This window comes from Henckelia pumila, chromosome 4 (genome assembly GCF_033568475.1).
Source record: "Henckelia pumila isolate YLH828 chromosome 4, ASM3356847v2, whole genome shotgun sequence".
NCBI lineage: Eukaryota > Viridiplantae > Streptophyta > Magnoliopsida > Lamiales > Gesneriaceae > Henckelia > Henckelia pumila.
The window spans coordinates 187,957,730-187,976,552 of NC_133123.1; the positions used below are offsets into that span (position 1 = coordinate 187,957,730).

At 43.5% G+C, this 18,823-nt stretch overlaps 21 non-coding genes and 3 pseudogenes across 21 annotated transcripts; all 24 read right to left on the reverse strand.

The window, feature by feature from the left end:
* Nucleotides 1-6,728: 6,728 nt before the first annotated feature.
* Nucleotides 6,729-6,847, reverse strand: LOC140870257 (5S ribosomal RNA). The gene has a single exon (XR_012147227.1). It is a non-coding gene; the product is annotated as a 5S ribosomal RNA (ribosomal RNA).
* Nucleotides 6,848-7,248: 401 nt separating this feature from the next.
* LOC140869477 (5S ribosomal RNA) lies at nucleotides 7,249-7,367 on the reverse strand (annotated as a pseudogene).
* A 400-nt stretch (nucleotides 7,368-7,767) lies between these two features.
* LOC140870293 (5S ribosomal RNA) lies at nucleotides 7,768-7,886 on the reverse strand. Its single transcript, XR_012147261.1, has one exon. It is a non-coding gene; the product is annotated as a 5S ribosomal RNA (ribosomal RNA).
* A 400-nt stretch (nucleotides 7,887-8,286) lies between these two features.
* On the reverse strand, nucleotides 8,287-8,405 carry LOC140870279 (5S ribosomal RNA). Its single transcript, XR_012147248.1, has one exon. It is a non-coding gene; the product is annotated as a 5S ribosomal RNA (ribosomal RNA).
* Nucleotides 8,406-8,806: 401 nt separating this feature from the next.
* LOC140868618 (5S ribosomal RNA) lies at nucleotides 8,807-8,925 on the reverse strand. Its single transcript, XR_012146026.1, has one exon. It is a non-coding gene; the product is annotated as a 5S ribosomal RNA (ribosomal RNA).
* Nucleotides 8,926-9,324: 399 nt separating this feature from the next.
* Nucleotides 9,325-9,443, reverse strand: LOC140868519 (5S ribosomal RNA). Its single transcript, XR_012145933.1, has one exon. It is a non-coding gene; the product is annotated as a 5S ribosomal RNA (ribosomal RNA).
* Nucleotides 9,444-9,843: 400 nt separating this feature from the next.
* On the reverse strand, nucleotides 9,844-9,962 carry LOC140870374 (5S ribosomal RNA). The gene has a single exon (XR_012147338.1). It is a non-coding gene; the product is annotated as a 5S ribosomal RNA (ribosomal RNA).
* A 400-nt stretch (nucleotides 9,963-10,362) lies between these two features.
* LOC140868939 (5S ribosomal RNA) lies at nucleotides 10,363-10,481 on the reverse strand. The gene has a single exon (XR_012146335.1). It is a non-coding gene; the product is annotated as a 5S ribosomal RNA (ribosomal RNA).
* A 399-nt stretch (nucleotides 10,482-10,880) lies between these two features.
* On the reverse strand, nucleotides 10,881-10,999 carry LOC140870516 (5S ribosomal RNA). The gene has a single exon (XR_012147474.1). It is a non-coding gene; the product is annotated as a 5S ribosomal RNA (ribosomal RNA).
* Nucleotides 11,000-11,400: 401 nt separating this feature from the next.
* Nucleotides 11,401-11,519, reverse strand: LOC140869120 (5S ribosomal RNA). Its single transcript, XR_012146510.1, has one exon. It is a non-coding gene; the product is annotated as a 5S ribosomal RNA (ribosomal RNA).
* A 532-nt stretch (nucleotides 11,520-12,051) lies between these two features.
* On the reverse strand, nucleotides 12,052-12,170 carry LOC140870377 (5S ribosomal RNA). Its single transcript, XR_012147341.1, has one exon. It is a non-coding gene; the product is annotated as a 5S ribosomal RNA (ribosomal RNA).
* Nucleotides 12,171-12,569: 399 nt separating this feature from the next.
* On the reverse strand, nucleotides 12,570-12,688 carry LOC140870305 (5S ribosomal RNA). The gene has a single exon (XR_012147272.1). It is a non-coding gene; the product is annotated as a 5S ribosomal RNA (ribosomal RNA).
* Nucleotides 12,689-13,086: 398 nt separating this feature from the next.
* On the reverse strand, nucleotides 13,087-13,205 carry LOC140869070 (5S ribosomal RNA). The gene has a single exon (XR_012146462.1). It is a non-coding gene; the product is annotated as a 5S ribosomal RNA (ribosomal RNA).
* A 401-nt stretch (nucleotides 13,206-13,606) lies between these two features.
* On the reverse strand, nucleotides 13,607-13,725 carry LOC140869194 (5S ribosomal RNA). The gene has a single exon (XR_012146581.1). It is a non-coding gene; the product is annotated as a 5S ribosomal RNA (ribosomal RNA).
* A 400-nt stretch (nucleotides 13,726-14,125) lies between these two features.
* Nucleotides 14,126-14,244, reverse strand: LOC140868277 (5S ribosomal RNA). Its single transcript, XR_012145702.1, has one exon. It is a non-coding gene; the product is annotated as a 5S ribosomal RNA (ribosomal RNA).
* A 401-nt stretch (nucleotides 14,245-14,645) lies between these two features.
* Nucleotides 14,646-14,764, reverse strand: LOC140869767 (5S ribosomal RNA; annotated as a pseudogene).
* A 337-nt stretch (nucleotides 14,765-15,101) lies between these two features.
* On the reverse strand, nucleotides 15,102-15,219 carry LOC140867984 (5S ribosomal RNA). Its single transcript, XR_012145421.1, has one exon. It is a non-coding gene; the product is annotated as a 5S ribosomal RNA (ribosomal RNA).
* Nucleotides 15,220-15,620: 401 nt separating this feature from the next.
* LOC140867999 (5S ribosomal RNA) lies at nucleotides 15,621-15,739 on the reverse strand. The gene has a single exon (XR_012145437.1). It is a non-coding gene; the product is annotated as a 5S ribosomal RNA (ribosomal RNA).
* A 399-nt stretch (nucleotides 15,740-16,138) lies between these two features.
* Nucleotides 16,139-16,257, reverse strand: LOC140870491 (5S ribosomal RNA). The gene has a single exon (XR_012147450.1). It is a non-coding gene; the product is annotated as a 5S ribosomal RNA (ribosomal RNA).
* Nucleotides 16,258-16,655: 398 nt separating this feature from the next.
* Nucleotides 16,656-16,774, reverse strand: LOC140868909 (5S ribosomal RNA). The gene has a single exon (XR_012146307.1). It is a non-coding gene; the product is annotated as a 5S ribosomal RNA (ribosomal RNA).
* A 399-nt stretch (nucleotides 16,775-17,173) lies between these two features.
* LOC140870442 (5S ribosomal RNA) lies at nucleotides 17,174-17,292 on the reverse strand. The gene has a single exon (XR_012147403.1). It is a non-coding gene; the product is annotated as a 5S ribosomal RNA (ribosomal RNA).
* A 400-nt stretch (nucleotides 17,293-17,692) lies between these two features.
* On the reverse strand, nucleotides 17,693-17,811 carry LOC140867987 (5S ribosomal RNA). The gene has a single exon (XR_012145424.1). It is a non-coding gene; the product is annotated as a 5S ribosomal RNA (ribosomal RNA).
* A 400-nt stretch (nucleotides 17,812-18,211) lies between these two features.
* LOC140869796 (5S ribosomal RNA) lies at nucleotides 18,212-18,330 on the reverse strand (annotated as a pseudogene).
* A 337-nt stretch (nucleotides 18,331-18,667) lies between these two features.
* Nucleotides 18,668-18,785, reverse strand: LOC140868685 (5S ribosomal RNA). Its single transcript, XR_012146091.1, has one exon. It is a non-coding gene; the product is annotated as a 5S ribosomal RNA (ribosomal RNA).
* Between the last annotated feature and the right edge of the window lie 38 nt (nucleotides 18,786-18,823).

Sequence of the window (18,823 nt, forward strand, 5' to 3'; positions counted from 1 at the left end):
CACATCCATCTGCCATATTTCATAGTCATACCATGCGGCAATGGCAAGCAATATCCTTATGGACTTGAACATTGCGACTGGAGAAAAAGTTTCTTCAAAGTCAACTCCTTGCCTTTGAGTATAACCTTTTGCCACCAATCGAGCCTTGAAGGTCAGAACCTTCCCATCCTTCCAAGCTTCCTCTTGTAAATCCATTTACACCCTATAGGAACAATTCCTTCAGGTGGATCCACAAGATTCCACACTTGGTTCGAATACATGGAATTCATCTCAGATTCCATAGCTTCAAGCCACTTGGATGAATCGGCATCAGACAATGCTTCCTTGAAGGTCCTTGGATCACATCCATGGTCAGGATCATCTTGGCCCTCTTCAAGAAGCAGACCATACCTCATAGGTGGTCTTGAGATCCTCTCGGATCTTCTAGGGGCTAGTGTCTCCTCTCTTGGCTGTTCGGGTGTGGGTTCCACAATCGTGGGTGTTTCTCGAACTTCTTCGAGTTCTATCATCTCCCATTTTCTATCCAATAGAAATTCCTTCTCCAAGAAGGTTGCATTCCTAGAAACAAACACCTTTGTTTCTTTGGGATGATAGAAATAATATCCAACCGAATTCCTTGGATATCCCACGAAGTAGCATAAAATGGATCGAGCATCCAATTTATCTCCCACTATCTGCTTCACATAAGCAGGGCATCCCCATATTCTTAGATAAGAATACTTTGGAGATTTTCCCATCCATATCTCATATGGTGTCTTATCAACTGCCTTTGAATGGACATTGTTCAACAACAGTGCCGCTGTCTCAAGTGCATATCCCCAAAAGGATGGCGGCAACTCCGTGAACCCCATCATAGACCGAACCATGTCCATCAAAGTTCAATTACGACGTTCTGAAACACCATTCAACTGAGGTGTACCAGGAGGAGTCCACTGTGAGAGAATCCCATTCTCCCTAAGATACTCTTGGAATTCAGTACTCAAGTATTCACCACCTCAATCCGATCGAAGTGCCTTGATGCTTTGTCCCAATTGTTTTTCTACTTCATTTCTGAATTCTTTGAACTTTTCAAAAGCTTCAGATTTGTATTTCATCAAATACACATACCCATACCTAGAGAAGTCATCGGTAAAGGTAATGAAGTAAGAATGTCCGGGCTTAGTGGTGATGCTAAGTGGACCACACACATCTGTATGGATCAAATCCAACAGTCCCTTGGCTCGCTCCACATGGCCCTTAAAGGGAATTTTGGTCATCTTTCCTTTTAGACAGGGTTCACAAGTAGTAAGAGAATTAATATCAGACATATCAAACATGCCTTCTCCCACTAGCTTGTTCATCCTTTTAAAAGATATATGACCTAATCGAGCATGCCATAAGTGTGCTGGATTTAGAGTATCTTGTTTTCTTTTGGATGTTGTTGATATCTCTTGGACATTATACATAGGAATATCTTTTAATTTTAAATTATAGAGATCATTTTCCAATTGTCCTGTACCAATTAAACATTCATTCTTGTAAATATTGCAAACACCTTTGCCAAATAAACAAGAATATCCATCTTTATCAAGCATAGAAATGGAAACAATGTTTTTCACCAAATCTAGTACAAACAAAACATCTCTCAAACATAATTTAAAATCATTGTCCAACAATAAGTAAACATCTCCAATAGCTTTGGCTGCAACTCTTGCCCCATTGCCCATCCTCAAGAAGGTCTCACCATCTCTGAGTCTCCTACTTCTTGCCATCACCTGCAAATCATTACAGAGATGTGAGCCACAGCCGGTATCCAATACCCAAGAAGAAGAGTTAAGTAAAATGTTTACTTCAATGTAGAACATACCTTTTCCAGAACCATTCTGGTCAAGATATTCCTTGCAATTACGCTTCCAATGTCCAGGTTTCTTACAGTGATGACAGACGTCATTAGTCTTGTTAGCCTTAACTGGTGTGGCTACCACAACGGGACTCGGAGCTTGCCTCTTCAAGGGCACGTTCTTTTTGGGAGCATGGAAGGAACGCTTCTTTCCCTTCCCATGTGGTCTATTCTTTGAACCAGATGAAGATCCCACATAAAGAACCGGCTTCTCTTTCTTGATTGTGGATTCAAACGTAACAAGAATGTTAACCAACTCCTCAAGGGTTGGATCTAACCTGTTCATGTTGAAATTCACCACAAAAGGATCAAATGAGCTAGGCAGTGACAAGAGCAACACGTCTGTGGTCAACTCAGTTGGTAGCACAAGATCCATGCTAACGAGTTTCTCCACGAGCCCAATCAACTTCAGGCCATGCTCATGGACCGAAGCCCCATCTCGCATGCGCAAAGTGATTAGCTCCTTGACAATCGCATGTCGAAGTGGGCGTGTTTGTTCACCAAAGAGTTCTTTGAGATGCAAATGAATGTCAGCAGCATGATTTGCACTCTCAAAACGTCGCTGAAGCTCATCATTCATAGAAGCCTGCATATAACACTTGGCTTTCAAGTCATGGTCACACCAATCCTTGTAAGTCTGTAGCTCCTTAGGGCTACAATCAGTCGGAGCCGCATCAGGGGGCGACTCATCAAGTGTGTATGCAATCCTTTCCGAGTTTAAGACAATTTTCAAATTTCTTAGCCAATCGAGGTAATTTGGACCGGTCAGTAAATGTTTGTCGAGTATTGCAGACAACGGATTGCGAATTGATGACATTGTCAAAACTTGTACTGAAAAATAATAACAGATAAATGTCAATTACTATTTTAAAATATTTAATAAGATATAAAGTATGGACTTTAACTTTATAAATTTTTTACTCCCACTGTTTTGACATTTTTACTACCCTCTAGTAAAAACGGGAAACTCCTTTCCTCAGTAGGTACATAAGGTCCAATTAGCCAATTACGATCCCGAATAATATCAGCCAATCATAATTTCTAAAAGGTAGTTTCCAATTGCATCTCCATGCAACCCTTACGTAAACTTTTGTCTCACGCTTGATTAGGACCCAATAATATGACGTCGTTCATCTTTACGTGTCAAGCCTTACCCATCGATATCGAACCTTAATGGACGGTCGCCATGAGTTCCCCCAATAATATGAGCCGAAGTCATGGGAGTTCCACGTAGTTCACATCACCATGTCAATGGATGTCACAGCTTTCCGGCATCCAAGCCCCCCCAATAATATGAGCCGAGCATTGAATACGGGTAGCGTTCGTCATGCATCCATTGTCCATGGAAGACATGGAAATTATAAACAAATTTATTATTCCCCTTTTCGGGCTTGATATAAATTTTGAATCTAATTCAAAATGAGGGTTTTTAATTTTGAAAAGGTCTCATCATTAATTTTAAAGATTGCCATGTTTGATCGTATGTTTGCCGGATTCATGCAACTTTGTTATTATAAAATAATAAAGCACATACTAATTAATAAGGATGATTAATCGCCCCAAAAACTATTTGGCCCGTGTGAGCCAAACACGGGCCTAGGTCCAATTCCTAGGGAATGCATGGGATGCAAATGCAACAATTACATAAGCTTCCAATATTTACATGTCTTGAATCTTCATAATTCATCATGGCCCACCATCTTCCAATCTTTAACTTCCGCTATTAAATATTTTACATGAAAATATCCATGGCAAATAGGGATACATCTCATGGGGTGGGAACGGGCCATAAACCAAGCCCACTTTGTAATTTGATAATTATTACAACCATTCAACACAAAATATCCTAGCATACACCTAGCAAATTGGTATTGGGCTTTTAATCATCCTTCAAGCACAATATCACATATCATACACCATCAATTAATTATCTCAATAATTAATTGATCAAATATTATATATCTTGGTCCAATCACTAACCACCACAATTATAAAATAAATTAACAAAATAAACAAACACCTTTGTTTACTTTCAAATTAATTTATTTATAATTGAATTTCTTGTAAATCACAATTTACTATAAATAATCAAAGTCACACTTTAACTATTTATTTTATGAGAAAAATCACATATTATAAAGTTTAATTTTTCATAAAAATCAACTATAATATATTTAACAATTTAGGCCCTATGACACATGATATTCCAAAACACCTTTTGAAAAACTCAAGTCGTCATATTCGTCACCGAAACTCCGTCTCCGGATTCCGGCCAAAAAATTTTTTTTATTAAAAATATGGGGCAGCCGTGACACCTTCGGGCAGCCCAAGGGCTGCCCGAAAATAAAAAAAAATAATTTATAAAATTTTCCCTAAATGTTAAAATATTGATTTTCTCATGCGGTTAGAAATTGACCTCAACATAATATCCAACAAATACTACACAAAAGAGTAACCTAGGCTCTGATACCACTGAAGGGGATCGGTTAACTCGTGCCCGGAAACGCAGCGGAAATATAAAATTTTTTAATAAAAGAAATTCGAGCACTTGTGTAGTATTCAAATATTAAACAACCATAGGGTGTTTAGAATTTTACCTATCAATCTCAAAGATTGATTTATGGCTCCAACCAAGTTGATAAACAACTAGGCTCTTGAAAAATGGTAGACTCAATCTACAAGCTTCCAAGAGCACTCCTTGCTCAATATGGATTCAACTATTCGAGCCTCCGAATTAGGTCCACGACTAGACGATCTAAATCCACTCTAAATATGCACTAGAATATTTAGAGGATTTTTCATTGAGATATCATTTTAATTCTCCCTCAAAATGAAAGGAAAAATTTGGAGAAAATTGCAATGGAGTGTTCGGCCACTTCACTATCTTGGAATGGAATGAATTGTATTGTGTGTATATATTATTCCAAATAATATATTAAAGGAGAGGGATTAATGAGTACAATTAAGCCATGCATGGAAAATTGCAAGGCATGCATGAAAAATTGCAAACCATCTTACAACCCTTCAAATTCCATACACACACATATATATATCATATATATATATATATACACGCCTATATATATATACATATATAAATATATATATTTAAATGTAATTTGAACTTATTTTTAATTAATTATTAAACCTAAACCCATTTAAGTTTAATCAATTAATTAAATTTAACTTGAACCCATTCAAGTCCACTAGTATCAATAATTATACAACACTATATTAATTTGAGCTCTACTAGACTCAATAGTGTTTAATTAATTCAACACTTGAATTAATTTAATTATTTGTACATTAAAATGTCTACTAGTGTTAAATTAATTCAACACTTGAATTAATTAACTAAGTTCAAAATAATAGTTTAGAAAATCACCATTTTCATAAACTAATTATTTTAAGTCAACTTTTAATCTTGGAACACATTCACAAATTAAAAGTTACTCATTCCATTCATTCTCCAATTTAGAAGTCAAACTTCTAATTTATTTTACTTATAAACTCCTTTATAAGTTGTTCAACACAATGAACTAATTTTAATCTCAACGGGATCTAGAAAGCTAGTACTTGTGTGACCCTCAATGGTTCACTGATACAACTAGCAGTGGGTTCACATCTCCATGTGATTCAGGATCAACAAGTCCCTTATATGAGCATACCCTAGATAGCTCCATTATTATTAATCAACACATTGATAATAAGAACGTCAGAAAACTCAAGTCTGATAGTACCCAACCAGTCATGTAAACATCTAGCAGCATTGCTTACATGACTCCCTAGGTATCAAATGAAAGTGCCTGCAAGAACCAATCAATTATGGTTAGCGTACAGTACGGTCCCTTCAACTCATATATCCCGACCGATTCGACAACCATTGGTTTATCGAGAGTTGTCATTGAATCGATAACTATGTTTCATGCCGTAGTTGCATCGAAAGTGTAATTCAAGAAACTCCTTTCTTAATTACCACTTACTCTGATCAGAGATTTCAAGCTATGTATGCATGATATAACATAGGATATCCATACTCGTAGGTAAGCGGTGAATCCCCGACTACAATGCATTTACTCCTATATGTTTCGTCACAACACCCAACATTGCCACCTGATGACCCCAGATGAGTCGATAAACAAGTCAAAGTGAAGCACTAGCATATAGAGTCTCCATGTTGTCCCGGGTTATAGGACTAATGGTGTACAACCATAAACTAGGACTTCTCCACTCGATAAGTGAGAACCACTTGGAAAATCCTTTAGGGAGGGTTGTTCAGTGCACTCTACAAGGAGCACCTATTTGCATGCTTGGACATCTCCATGTCCCCTACCAATGAAACATGGTACTCACATTGCAAATACTAGTCTCAAGCTCGAGCGGCCTTTGTCCTTCTTTATGGCGGCTGAATCGACTAGGAACAGTTTAGAATATACAGTATTCCAAATATGAGTTTCATGATAGTCATCACATGAACATCTCATATTCTTTCTACTATTTGTATATTCAAGGGCTTTATCTATGCAGCATGCATGGGTATAAAGATAAAGATGTGCCAAATTAAATAATGTCAAATATTATTAAAACAAAGATTGTCATACAAGAGTTCTCTCAAGGACCATCGGCCAACACATTAGCTCGACGGGCACCTACTCTAACATTTTTCCCGTAGGGCACGCTGGGACCCACCAAAGTGGCCCGCGTCACCCAGATCGCACGTTCACGTCATGTGATTCAGTATATTGCATCTTTTCTATCCGCGGATTGGACTGAAAGAGTCGGAAATAGGACGGAGAGGAATCGAAAGAATTAGAAGTACGAGTAAGAAAAAAAAGAAATTAATGAAAAAGGGGTGCAACACGAGGACTTCCCAGGGAGTCACCCTTCCTAGTACTGCTCTCGCCCAAGCACGCTTAACTTCAGAGTTCTGATGGGATCCGGTGCATTAGTGCTGGTATGATCGCACCCAACAATGAATGAATATTTTATTGTTTTGTCTCTTGAATTGCGGATCGGAGGAAAAGGAGCTGCAGTTTCAAACGGACATAACTTTCGATCTGCTGAGAGTTACGGGAGCTTCAGCTTGCTCACGCGAAGCTCTTATCGATACCTACAACGCGTATGTCAGTCTAAGAGACGGAGAAGCTCAAATTCAAACCCGGAGATTGTCTTTGGGGGCATTTTTCCCGTAGGGCGTGCTGGGACCCACCGAAGTGGCCCGCGTCACCCAGATCGCACGTTCACGTCCTGTGATTCAGTCTATTGCATCTTTTCTATCCGCGGATTGGACTGAAAGAGTCGGAAATAGGACGGAGAGGAATCGGAAGAACAAGATGTACGAGTAAGAAAAAAAGAAACTAATAAAAAAAAGGGTGGAACACGAGGACTTCCCAGGGGGTCTCCCATCCTAGTAATGCTCTTGCACAAGCACGCATAACTTCGGAGTTCTGATGGGATCCGGTGCATTAGTGCTGGTATGATCGCACCAAACAAAGAATGAATTCTTTATTTTTTTGTCTCTCGAATTGCGGATCGGAGAAACAGGAGCTGCAGTTTCAAACGGACATAACTTTCGATTGGCTGAGAGTTACTGGAGCTTCAGCCTGCTCGCGCGAAGCTCCACTCGATACCTATAGTGCGTATCTAGGTTAAAGAGACGGAGACGCTCAAATTCCAAAACGGAGATGGTCTTTCGGGGCATTTTTCCCGTATGTCACGCTGGGACCCACCGAAGCGGCCTGCGTCACCCAGATCGCACGTTCACATCGTATGATTCAGTCTATTGCATCTTTTTTATCCGCGGATTGGACTGAAAGAGCCGGAAATAGGACGGAGAGGAATCAAAAGAATTAGAAGTACGAGTAAGAAAAAAAGAAATTAATGAAAAAGGGGTGCAACACGAGGACTTCCCAGGGGGTCACCCATCCTAGTACTGCTCTCGCCCAAACATGCTTAACTTCAGAGTTCTGATGGGATCCGGTGCATTAGTGCTGGTATGATCGCACCCAACAGTGAATGAATATTTTATTGTTTTGTCTCTCGAATTGCGGATCGGAGGAAAAGGAGCTGCAGTTTCAAACGGACATAACTTTCGATCTGCTGAGAGTTACGAGAGCTTCAGCTTGCTCACGCGAAGCTCTTCTCGATACCTACAATGCGTATGTCAGTATAAGAGACGGAGAAGCTCAAATTCAAACCCGGAGATTGTCTTTGGGGGCATTTTTCACGTAGGGCATGCTGGGACCCACCGAAGTGGCCCGCGTCACCCAGATCGCACGTTCACGTCCTGTGATTAAGTCTATTGCATCTTTTCTATCCGCGGATTGGACTGAAAGAGTCGGAAATAGGACGGAGAGGAATGGATAGAACAAGATGTACGAGTAAGAAAAAAAAAACTAATAAAAAAAAGGGTGCAACACGAGGACTTCCCAGGGGGTCACCCATCCTAGTACTGCTCTTGCCCAAGCACGCATAACTTCGGAGTTCTGATGGGATCCGGTGCATTAGTGCTGGTATGATCGCACCCAACAGTGAATGAATTCTTTATTTATTTGTCTCTCGAATTGCGGATCGGAGGAACAGGAGCTGCAGTTTCAAACGGACATAACTTTCAATCGGCTGAGAGTTACTGGAGCTTCAGCCTGCTCACGCGAAGCTCCACTCGATACCTATATTGCATATCTCGGTTAAAGAGATGGAGACACTCAAATTCCAAAACGGAGATGATATTTCGGGGTATTTTTCCCGTATGTCGCGCTGGGACCCACCGAAGCGGCCCGTGTCACCCAGATCGCACATTCACATCGTATGATTAAGTTTATTGCATCTTTTCTATCCGCGGATTGGACTGCAAGAGTCAGAAATAGGACGGCGAGGAGTCGAAAGAACAAGAAGTACGAGTAAGAAAAAAAGAAATTAATGAAAAAAAGGGTACAACACAAGGACTTCCCAGGGGATCACCCATCCTAGTACTTCTCTCGCCCAAGCACACTTAACTTCATAGTTCTGATGGGATCCGGTGCATTAGTGCTGGTATGATCGCACCCAATAGTGAATGAATTTTTATTGTTTTGTCTCTCAAATTGCGGATCGGAGGAACAGGAGCTGCAGTTTCAAACGGACATAACTTTCGATCGGCTAAGAGTTACGGGAGCTTCAACCTATTCACACGAAGCTCCTCTCGATACCTACAGCAAGTATCTCGGTCTAAGAGACGGAGACGCTCAAATTACAACCCGGAGATGGTCTTTCGGGGCGTTTTTCCCGTTGGGCGCGCTGGGACCCACTGAAGCGGCCTGCGTCACCCAGATCGCACGTTCACGTCGTGTGATTAAGTCTATTGCATCTTTTCTATCCGCGGATTGGACTTAAAGAGTCGGAAATAGGACGGCGAGGAATCGGAAAAATAAGAAGTACGAGTAAGAAAAAAAGAAATTAATGAAAAAGGGGTGCAACACGAGGACTTCCCAAGGGGTCACCCATACTAGTACTGCTCTCGCCCAAGCACGCATAATTTCGGAGTTCTGATGGGATCCGGTGCATTAGTACTGGTATGATCGCACTCAATAGTGAATGAATTCTTTATTTTTTTGTCTCTCAAATTGCGGATCGGAGGAACAGGAGCTCCAGTTTCAAACGGACATAACTTTCGATCTGCTGAGAGTTACGGGAGCTTCAGCCTGCTCACGCGAAGCTCTTCTCGATACCTACAGCGCCTATCTCGTTCTAAGAGACGGAGAAGCTCAAATTCAAACCCGGAGATAGTCTTTGGGGGCATTTTTCTCGTAGGGCGCGCTGGGACCCACCGAAGTGGCCCGCGTCACCCAGATCGCACGTTCATGTCGTGTGATTCAGTCTATTGCATCTTTTCTATCCGTGGATTGGACTGAAAGAGTCGGAAATAGGACGGAGAGGAATCGGAAGAACAAGATGTACGAGTAAGAAAAAAAAAACTAATTAAAAAAGGGGTGCAACACGAGGACTTCCCAGGGGGTCACCCATCCTAGTACTGCTCTTGCCCAAGCACGCATAACTTCGGAGTTCTGATGGGATCCGGTGTATTAGTGCTGGTATGATCACACCCAATAGTGAAGGAATTCTTTATTTTTTTGTCTCTCGAATTTCGGATCGGAGGAACAGGAGCTGCAATTTCAAACGGACATAACTTTCGATCGACTGAGAGTTACTGGAGCTTCAGCCTGCTCACGCGAAGCTCCACTAGATACATATAGTGCGTATCTAGGTTAAAGAGACGGAGACGCTCAAATTCCAAAACGGAGATGGTCTTTCGGGGCATTTTTCCCGTATGTCGCGCTGGGACCCACCGAAGCGGCCCGCGTCACCTAGATCGCACTTTCACATCGTATGATTCAGTCTATTGCATCTTTTCTATCCGCGAATTGGACTGAAAGAGTCGAAAATAGGACGGAGAGGAATCGAAAGAATTAGAAGTACGAGTAAGAAAAAAAGAAATTAATGAAAAAGGGGTGCAATACGAGGACTTCCCAGGGGGTTACCCATCCTAGTACTGCTCTCACCCAAGCACGCTTAACATTGGAGTTTTGATGGGATCCGGTGCATTAGTGTTGGTATGATCGCACCCAACAGTTAATGAATATTTTATTGTTTTGTCTCTCGAATTGCGGATCGGAGGAAAAGGAGCTGCAGTTTCAAACGGACATAGCTTTCGATCTGCTGAGAGTTACGGGAGCTTCAGCTTGCTCACGCATAGCTCTTCTCGATACCTACAACGCGTATGTCGGTCTAAAAGACGGAGAAACTCAAATTCAAAACCAAAGATTGTCTTTGGGGGCATTTTTCCCGTAGGGCGTGCTGGAACCCACCGAAGTGGCCCGCGTCACCCAGATGTCACGTTCACATCGTGTGATTCAGTCTATTGCATCTTTTCTATCCGTGGATTGGACTGAAAGAGTCGGAAATTGGACGGAGAGGAATCGAAAGAACAAGATGTACGAGTAAGAAAAAAAAACTAATTAAAAAAGGGGTGCAACACAAGGACTTTCCAGGGGGTCACCCATCCTAGTACTGCTCCTGCCCAAGCACACATAACTTCGGAGTTCTGATGGGATCCGGTGCATTAGTGCTGGTATGATCGCACCCAATAGTGAATGAATTCTTTATTTTTTTGTCTCTCGAATTGCGGATCGGAGGAATAGGAGCTGCAGTTTCAAACGGACATAACTTTAGATCGGATGAGAGTTACTGGATCTTCAGCCTGCTCACGCGAAGCTCCACTCGATACCTATAGTGTGTATCTAGGTTAAAGAGAGTGAGACGCTCAAATTCCAAAACGGAGATGGTCTTTCGGAGCATTTTTCCCGTATGTCGTGCTGGGACCCATCGAAGCGGCCCGCGTCACCCAGATCGCACTATCACATCGTATGATTCAGTCTATTGCATCTTTTCTATCCGCAGATTGGACTGAAAGAGTCGGAAATAGGACGGAGAGGAATCGAAAGAATTAGAATTACGAGTAAGAAAAAAATAAATTAATGAAAAAAGGGGTGCAACACGAGGACTTCCTAGGGGGTCACCCATCCTAGTACTGCTCTCGCCCAAGCACGCTTAACTTCGGAAATCTGATGGGATCCGGTGCATTAGTGCTGGTATGATCGCACCCAACAGTGAATGAATTCTTTATTGTTTTTCTCTCGAATTGCGGATAGGAGGAACAGGATCTGCAGTTTCAAACGGACATAACTTTCGATCGGCTAAGAGTTACGAGAGCTTCAGCCTGCTCACGCGAATCTCCTCTTGATACCTACAGCAAGTATCTCGGTCTAAGAGACGGAGATGCTCAAATTACAACCCGGAGATGGTCTTTCGGAGAGTTTTTCCCGTAGGGCGCGCTGGGACCCATTGAAGCGGCCTGCGTCACCCAGATCGCACGTTCACGTCGTGTGATTAAGTCCATTGCATCTTTTCTATCCACGGATTGGACTGAAAGAGTCGGAAATAGGACGGCGAGGAATCGAAAGAACAAGAAGTACGAGTAAGAAAAAAAGAAATTAATAAAAAAAGGGGTGCAACACGAGGACTTCCCAGGGGGTCCCCCATCCTAGTACTGTTCACGCCCAAGCACGCTTAACTTCGGAGTGAAACATCTTTTCTAGTTCACGATCATCTTTTCTACCCAAAAACTAATTAAAAAAAGGGTGCAACACGAGGACTTCCCAGGGGGTCACCCATCCTAGTACTGTTCTTGCCCAAGCACGCATAACTTCGGAGTTCTGATGGGATCCGGTGCATTAGTGCTGGTATGATCGCACCCAACAGTGAATGAATTCTTTATTTTTTTGTCTCTCGAATTGCGGATCAGAGGAACAGGAGCTGCAGTTTCAAACGGACATAACTTTCGATCGGCTGAGAGTTACTGGAGCTTCAGCCTGCTCACGCGAACTCCACTCGATACCTATAGTACGTATCTTTGTTAAAGAGACGGAGACGCTCAAATTCCAAAACGGAGATTGTCTTTTGGGGCATTTTTCCCGTATGTCGCGCTGGGACCCACCGAAGCGGCCCGCATCACCCAGATCGCACATTCACATCGTATGATTAAGTTTATTGCATCTTTTCTATCCGCGGATTGGACTGCAAGAGTCGGAAATAGGACGGAGAGGAATCGAAAGAACAAGAAGTACGAGTAAGAAAAAAAAAATTAATAAAAAAAGGGGTGCAACACGAGGACTTCCCAGGGGGTCCCCCATCCTAGTACTGTTCACGCCCAAGCACGCTTAACTTCGGAGTTTTGACGGGATCCGGTGCATTAGTGCTGGTATGATCGCACCCAATAGTGAATAAATTTTTATTGTTTTGTCTCTCGAATTGCGGATCGGAGAAACAGGAGCTGCAGTTTCAAACGGACATAACTTTCGATCGGCTAAGAGTTACGGGAGCTTTAGCCTTTTCACACGAAGCTCCTCTCGATACCTACAGCAATTATCTCGGTCTAAGAGACGGAGACGCTCAAATTACAACCCGGAGATGGTCTTTCGGGGCGTTTTTCCCGTAGGGCGCGCTTGGCCCACTGAAGCGGCCTGCGTCACCCAGATCGCACGTTCACGTCGTGTGATTAAGTCTACTGCATCTTTTCTATCCGCGGATTGAACTGAAAGAGTCGGAAATAGGACGGTGAGGAATCAGAAAAACAAGAAGTACGAGTAAGAAAAAAAGAAATTAATGAAAAAGTGGTGCAACACGAGGACTTCCCAGAGGGTCATCAATCCTAGTACTGCTCTCGCCCAAGCACGCTTAACTTCGGAGTTCTGATGAGATCTTGTGCATTAGTGCTGGTATGATCGCACCCAATAGTGAATGAATTTTTATTGTTTTTTCTCTCGAATTGCGGATCGTAGGAACAGGAGCTGCAGTTTCAAACGGACATAACTTTCGATCGGCTAAGAGTTACGGGAGCTTCAGCCTGTTCACACGAAGCTCCTCTCGATACCTACAGCGCGTATCTCAGTCTAAGAGACGGAGAAGCTCAAATTCAAACCCGGAGATGGTCTTTGGGGGCATTTTTCCTGTAGGGCGTGCTGGGACCCACAGAAGTGGCCCGCGTCACCTAGATTGCACGTTCACGTCGTGTGATTCAGTCTATTGCATCTTTTCTATCCGTGGATTGGACTGAAAGAGTCGGAAATAGGACGGAGAGAAATCGGAAGAATTAGAAGTACGAGTAAGAAAAAAAAAGAAATTAATGAAAAACGGGTGCAACACGAGGACTTCCCAGGGGGTCACCCATCCTAGTACTGCTCTCCCCCGAGCACGCTTAACTTCGAAGTTCTCATGGGTTCCGGTGCATTAGTACTGGTATGATCGCACCGAACAATGAATGAATTCTTTATTTTTTTGTCTCTCGAATTGCGGATCGGAGGAACAGGAGCTGCAGTTTCAAACGGACATAACTTTCGATCTGCTGAGAGTTACGGGAGCTTCATCCTGCTCACGCGAAGCTCTTCTTCATACCTACAGCGCGTATCTCGGTCTAAGAGACGGAGAAGCTCATATTCAAACCTGGAGATGGTCTTTGGGGGCATTTTTCCCGTAGGGCGTGCTGGGACCCACCGAAGTGGCCCGCGTCACCCAGATTGCATGTTCACGTCGTGTGATTCAGTCTATTGCATCTTTTCTATCCGTGGATTGGACTGAAAGAGTCGGAAATAGGACGGAGAGGAATCCGAAGAATTAGAAGTACGAGTAAGAAAAAAAGAAATTAATGGAAAACGGGTGCAACACGAGGACTTCCCAGGGGGTCACCCATCCTAGTACTGCTGTCGCCCAAGCACACTTAACTTCGGAGTTCTGATGGGATCCGATGCATTTGTGCTGGTATAATCGCACTCAACAGTGAATGAATATTTTATTGTTTTGTCTCTTGAATTGTGGATCGGAGGAAAAGGAGCTGCAGTTTCAAATGAACATAACTTTCAATCTGCTGAGAGTTACGGGAGCTTCAGCTTGCTCACGCTAAGCTCTTCTCGATACCTACAACGCGTATGTCGGTCTAAGAGATGGAGAAGCTCAAATTCAAACCCGGAGATTGTCTTTGGGGGAATTTTTCCCGTAAGGCGTTCTGGGACCCACCGAAGTGGCCCGCATCACCCAGATCGCACGTTCACGTCCTGTGATTCAGTCTATTGCATCTTTTCTCTCCGCGGATTGGACTGAAAGAGTCGGAAATAGGACGGAGAGGAAGCGGAAGAACAAGATATACGAGTAAGAAAAACAGAAACTAATAAAAAAAAGGGTGCACCATTAGGACTTCCCAGGGGGTCACCCATCCTAGTACTGCTTTTGCCCAAGCACGCATAACTTCGGAGTTCTAATTGGATCTGGTGCATTAGTGCTGGTATGATCGAACCTAACAGTGAATGAATTCTTTATTTTTTTGTCTCTCGAATTGCGGATCGGAGGAACAGGAGCTGCATTTTCAAACGGACATAACTTTCGAATTGCGGATCGGAGGAAAAGGAGACGCTCAAATTCCAAAACAGAGATGGTCTTTCGGGGCATTTTTCCCGTATGGCGCGCTGGGACCCACCGAAGTGGCCCGCGTCACCCAGATCGCACGTTCACGTCATGTGATTCAGTATATTGCATCTTTTCTATCCGCGGATTGGACTGAAAGAGTCGGAAATAGGACGGAGAGGAATCGAAAGAATTAGAAGTACGAGTAAGAAAAAAAGAAATTAATGAAAAAAGGGTGCAACACGAGGACTCCCAGGGGGTCACCCATCCAAGTACTGCTCTCGCCCAAGCACGATTAACATCAGAGTTCTGATGGGATCCGGTGCATTAGTGCTGGTATGATCGCACCCAATAATGAATGAATATTTTATTGTTTTGTCTCTCGAATTGCGGATCGGAGGAAAAGGAGCTGCAGTTTTAAACGGACATAACTTTCTATCTGCTGAAAGTTACGGGAGCTTCAGCTTGCTCACGCGAAGCTCTTCTCGATACCTACAACGCGTATGTCAGTCTAAGAGACGGAGAAGCTCAAATTCAAACCCGTAGATTGTCTTTGGGGGCAATTTTCCCGTAGGGCGTGCTGGGACCCACCGAAGTGGCCCGCGTCACCTAGATCGCATGTTCACGTCCTGTGATTCAGTCTATTGCATCTTTTATATCCGTGGATTGGACTGAAAGAGTCGGAAATAGGATGGAGAGGAATCGGAAGAACAAGATGTACGAGTAAGAAAAAAAGAAACTAATAAAAAAAAGGGTGCAACACGAGGACTTCCCAGGGGGTCACCCATCCTAGTACTGCTCTTGCCCAAGCACGCATAACTTCGGAGTTCTGATGGGATCCGGTGCATTACTGCTGGTATGATCGCACCCAACAGTGAATGAATTCTTTATTTTTTTGTCTCTCGAATTGCGGATCAGAGGAACAGGAGCTGCAGTTTTAAACGGACATAACTTTCGATCGGCTGAGAGTTACTGGAGCTTCAGCCTGCTCACGCGAAGCTCCACTCGATACCTATAGTACGTATCTTGGTTAAAGAGACGGAGACGCTCAAATTCCAAAACGGAGATTGTCTTTTGGGGCATTTTTCCCGTATGTCGCGCTGGGACCCACCGAAGCGGCCCGCATCACCCAGATCGCACATTCACATCGTATGATTAAGTTTATTGCATCTTTTCTATCCGCGGATTGGACTGCAAGAGTCGGAAATAGGACGGAGAGGAATCGAAAGAACAAGAAGTACGAGTAAGAAAAAAAAATTAATAAAAAAAGGGGTGCAACACGAGGACTTCCCAGGGGGTCCCCCATCCTAGTACTGTTCACGCCCAAGCACGCTTAACTTCGGAGTTTTGACGGGATCCAGTGCATTAGTGCTGGTATGATCGCACCCAATAGTGAATAAATTTTTATTGTTTTGTCTCTCGAATTGCGGATCGGAGAAACAGGAGCTGCAGTTTCAAACGGACATAACTTTCGATCGGCTAAGAGTTACGGGAGCTTTAGCCTTTTCACACGAAGCTCCTCTCGATACCTACAGCAATTATCTCGGTCTAAGAGACGGAGACGCTCAAATTACAACCCGGAGATGGTCTTTCGGGGCGTTTTTCCCGTAGGGCGCGCTTGGCCCACTGAAGCGGCCTGCGTCACCCAGATCGCACGTTCACGTCGTGTGATTAAGTCTACTGCATCTTTTCTATCCGCGGATTGGACTGAAAGAGTCGGAAATAGGACGTTGAGGAATCAGAAAAACAAGAAGTACGAGTAAGAAAAAAAGAAATTAATGAAAAAGTGGTGCAACACGAGGACTTCCCAGAGGGTCATCAATCCTAGTACTGCTCTCGCCCAAGCACGCTTAACTTCGGAGTTCTGATGGGATCTTGTGCATTAGTGCTGGTATGATCGCACCCAATAGTGAATGAATTTTTATTGTTTTTTTTCTCGAATTGCGGATCATAGGAACAGGAGCTGCAGTTTCAAACGGACATAACTTTCGATCGGCTAAGAGTTACGGGAGCTTCAGCCTGTTCACACGAAGCTCCTCTCGATACCTACAGCGCGTATCTCAGTCTAAGAGACGGAGAAGCTCAAATTCAAACCCGGAGATGGTCTTTGGGGGCATTTTTCCTGTAGGGCGTGCTGGGACCCACCGAAGTGGCCCGCGTCACCTAGATTGCACGTTCACGTCGTGTGATTCAGTCTATTGCATCTTTTCTATCCGTGGATTGGACTGAAAGAGTCGGAAATAGGACGGAGAGAAATCGGAAGAATTAGAAGTACGAGTAAGAAAAAAAGAAATTAATGAAAAACGGGTGCAACACGAGGACTTCCCAAGGGGTCACCCATCCTAGTACTGCTCTCGCCCGAGCACGCTTAACTTCGAAGTTCTTATGGGATCCGGTGCATTAGTACTGGTATGATCGCACCCAACAATGAATGAATTCTTTATTTTTTTGTCTCTCGAATTGCGGATCGGAGGAACAGGAGCTGCAGTTTCAAACGGACATAACTTTCGATCTGCTGAGAGTTACGGGAGCTTCATCCTGCTCACGCGAAGCTCTTCGTAATACCTACAGCGCGTATCTCGGTCTAAGAGACGGAGAAGCTCATATTCAAACCTGGAGATGGTCTTTGGGGGAATTTTTCCCGTAGGGCGTGCTGGGACCCACCGAAGTGGCCCGCGTCACCCAGATTGCATGTTCACGTCGTGTGATTCAGTCTATTGCATCTTTTCTATCCGTGGATTGGACTGAAAGAGTCGGAAATAGGACGGAGAGGAATCGGAAGAATTAGAAGTACGAGTAAGAAAAAAAGAAATTAATGGAAAACGAGTGCAACACGAGGACTTCCCAGGGGGTCACCCATCCTAGTACTGCTGTCGCCCAAGCACACTTAACTTCGGAGTTCTGATGGGATCCGATGCATTAGTGCTGGTATGATCGCACTCAACAGTGAATGAATATTTTATTGTTTTGTCTCTTGAATTGTGGATCGGAGGAAAAGGAGCTGCAGTTTCAAATGGACATAACTTTCAATCTGCTGAGACTTACGGGAGCTTCAGCTTGGTCACGCTAAGCTCTTCTCGATACCTACAACGCGTATGTCGGTCTAAGAGATGGAGAAGCTCAAATTCAAACCCGAAGATTGTCTTTGGGGGAATTTTTCCCGTAAGGCGTGCTGGGACCCACCGAAGTGGCCCGCATCACCCAGATCGCACGTTCACGTCCTGTGATTCAGTCTATTGCATCTTTTCTATCCGCGGATTGGACTGAAAGAGTCGGAAATAGGACGGAGAGGAAGCGGAAGAACAAGATATACGAGTAAGAAAAACAGAAACTAATAAAAAAAGGGTGCACCATGAGGACTTCCCAGGGGGTCACCCATCCTAGTACTGCTTTTGCCCAAGCACGCACAACTTCGGAGTTCTAATTGGATCTGGTGCATTAGTGCTGGTATGATCGAACCTAACAGTGAATGAATTCTTTATTTTTTTGTCTCTCGAATTGCGGATCGGAGGAACAAGATCTGCAGTTTCAAACGGACATAACTTTCGAATTGCGGATCAGAGGAAAAGGAGACGCTCAAATTCCAAAACGGAGATGGTCTTTTGGGCCATTTTTCCCGTATGGCGCGCTGGGACCCACCGAAGTGGCCCGCGTCACCCAGATCGCACGTTCACGTCATGTGATTCAGTATATTGCATCTTTTCTATCCGCGGATTGGACTGAAAGAGTCGGAAATAGGACGGAGAGGAATCGAAAGAATTAGAAGTACGAGTAAGAAAAAAAGAAATTAATGAAAAAAGGGTGCAACACGAGGACTCCCAGGGGGTCACCCATCCAAGTACTGCTCTCGCCCAAGAACGATTAACATCAGAGTTCTGATGGGATCCGGTGCATGAGTGCTGGTATGATCGCACCCAATAATGAATGAATATTTTATTGTTTTGTCTCTCGAAT